At 35.6% G+C, this 2,988-nt stretch overlaps 1 non-coding gene across 1 annotated transcript; it reads left to right on the forward strand.

Moving 5' to 3' along the window:
* The first annotated feature begins 338 nt into the window (after positions 1 to 338).
* Positions 339 to 445, forward strand: LOC114238557 (U6 spliceosomal RNA). Its single transcript, XR_003623882.1, has one exon. It is a non-coding gene; the product is annotated as a U6 spliceosomal RNA (small nuclear RNA).
* The last annotated feature ends 2,543 nt before the right edge of the window (positions 446 to 2,988 follow it).

The raw sequence follows: 2,988 nt of genomic DNA on the forward strand, positions 1-2,988 counted from the left end.
TATTAGAACAGAGAGCATATCTATAGCCACTATAAAATAGTGAGCTGTTATTCTTTATGATCCTAGTCACCTAAACAGTGTCTAATAGATTGCTTTATGCATTCATTTCCTCATTCATTAAAAAAATACTAATGAGGACTCTGTCTAATAGGTGATGCTTTAGTCACTGGGAATAAACAGTGAATGAAATGAACAACGTATTTCTACTACTCTGTAACTACAGTGTGCAAGCACAGTATTAAACATATTACATATATTACCTGATTTACTTCTCTTAAACATTCTGAAAATTATATAGCATCCTTAGTCCACATGTAAAGACACTAAAACTCAGAGTCGTGCTCCCTTTCGCAACACATACATTAAAACTGGAACAATACAGAGAAGATTAACATGGCCCCTGTGCAAGGATGACATGCAAATTTGTGAAGCGTTCCATATTTTTACTGTCATATGAGTGAAGTAAGTCACAAAGAGAAAAACAAATATTGTATATTAATGCATGTATGTGGAATCTGAAAAAATTGGTATAGATGATCTTATTTACAAAGCAGAAATAGAGACACAGACATAGAGAACAAACATATGGATACCAAGGGGGAAAGGGGGTGGTGGGATGAATTGGGAGATTGGAATTGACATATATATACTATTGATACTATGTATAAAATAGATAACTAATGAGAACCTACTGCGTAGCTCAGGAAACTCTAGTCAGTGCTCTGTGGTGACCTAAATGAGAAGGACATCCACAAAAGAAGGGATATATGTATACATACAGCTAATTCACTTTGCTGTACAGTATAAACTAACACAATATTGTAAAACAACTATACTCCAATAAAATAAATAAATAAATAAAAACTTGAGTCTAAGAAGTAGCTAGTGATGTGATTCCTCCTTTTTTTTTTTTTTTCTCACCTAGTGTGAGCAGGTAATTGAGCTTTGTGGATGCTACAGTGACTGTGAATGACACATTTCAATTATTTGTTGCTGTGATACAACTCTAGGACACAGGGACTTAAACAGCCATTTTACCTTTACTCTCAATTTTGTGGGAAAGGAATTTGGATGGTTCATCTCTGATGCACATGGTGATAGTTATGGCTGGATGATTCACTTCCAAATGGCTTCTTCTCTCATGCTTGTTGCCTTGGTTCACCTTGCCAGCTCTCCTCCCCTCTCCTCTCCTTTCTTCTCTTCTCCTCTCCTCTCCTCATTTCTCTTCGTTCCTCTCCTCTCCTCTTTTTTCCTCTCCCTGCCTCTCTCTCTTTTTCATTCCTTCTTCCCCTCTTTCCCCCAACCCTCTCTCTCATCCCTTCTCCCTCACTCTCATTCTCTCCCTCTGAGGTTTCTCAAACTCTAGGTCGCTCCCCACTGCTGGAACTTTTCAAAGCATCGTAATTTCTGACCATGTAAATCATGTAAAACTGATTTCTTCCTACAAGGCATATCTCAACTTCAATGTTAAAACCTCAGAGAAGTCTTCCATGAACAACTAATCTAGGATAAGTCATCCACTATCAATTTTTTCACCCAGTATGAATTCTCTGCAAAACATTAATCAATATCTTATATGTTTATTTATTCCCCATAATTCCCATTTATTTATTCACTCATGTATTCAATAAATATTTATTGAGCACATACATGTATCAACAGCTATTATAGACGTTTAGCAAACATCAGTAGGGAAAAAAAAGAAAAGCCACTAAGATTCCTGATGGCATGGAATGTGTATTCCATAAGAGCAGGAAAGAGCAGGAATCTAGCCTGTCTTCCTCACCATTGTATATTCAGAAACTAGAAACGTGCCTGACATGTAATATATGCTCAATAAACATTTTTGATTGACCAAATGAGCAAGAGTGGGGCTGTTATAAAAATGGACAGGAGGAATCTTAGAGTAGTATGAGAGACACAACCGGGGGAGCTCATTATCATTTGAAGATCATGGGAGAGCTCCTTGCAGAGGTGATATTTAAGCTGAGAATCAGAAGATGAGTTGAAGTTAGTGACAATAGCAACATCAGTGGAGGCAGGACTTTCACCAGAGTGATCTACATCCCAGTGATAGAAATTAGATCTGAGATTCAAAGAAAAGTGGAGAATAATGGGAAGGAATATGCAATTTTCTCTTTTGGGGGATTGAAGCTAGGATTTATATTAATTTTATAGTAATTTTGAACTCTTAGCTCTTGAAACCATATATTATAATTATATACATAGAAAGATGGTTTTTGTAACCTCCAGAGTACATTGACTTTTCAATGGTTGCTCTTGAAATTGATGCTCCCAATTGCTAAACTTGTTTTTGAATTAAATTGAATGTTTTTTTCAAATTAAATATCTAGTAATCCTCTTTTAATCATAGATTCAAGATGTATTGGAATTTTACTTAGGTAAATATTATTACCTGGAGGGTATGTGTTTCAAGCCCTTCTTTACCACCAAGCTCCTTTCATCAATTACTGTCTATTCACAGCTTCTTTATTTAATTCTCATAAGTCCTGCAAGGTCTCACTGATTCTAAGACTCTAACTTCCACCCTGTTCTTGGGATATCTCCTGTTTTAAAGATATAACAATTACTCTTACTCTGCTCTCAGGGTGATAGGGGAAAATGATGTTTCAAGATTTATCCCCATTTGGTTTTGCCTCACATAACATCTCACTACAGTAACTTTCAGTTTCAGAAATAAGTAAGTTCATCTATAAATTACAAAGCCACAAGGAAATATATAACATTTATAAATTTGATATGTACTCAAACATTGAGATTTGTTCATGAGAATGTTAATTCTTCATAGAATAATACACAAATCAAAAATTAAAACCAGAAGTTCAAACAAAATAAAACCATATGTTATGATGTGTGATCTCACCAGACCTGTGCCCCTTATACCATTAGGCGGAGTCACTAAACCCATTCTCCCGATGTTTCATTTTATAACAAGGGTCTTATATCAAGGTAGCACTGGACTCTTAC

Source organism: Balaenoptera acutorostrata, chromosome 5 (genome assembly GCF_949987535.1).
Source record: "Balaenoptera acutorostrata chromosome 5, mBalAcu1.1, whole genome shotgun sequence".
In the NCBI taxonomy this organism is placed as follows: Eukaryota; Metazoa; Chordata; class Mammalia; order Artiodactyla; family Balaenopteridae; genus Balaenoptera; species Balaenoptera acutorostrata.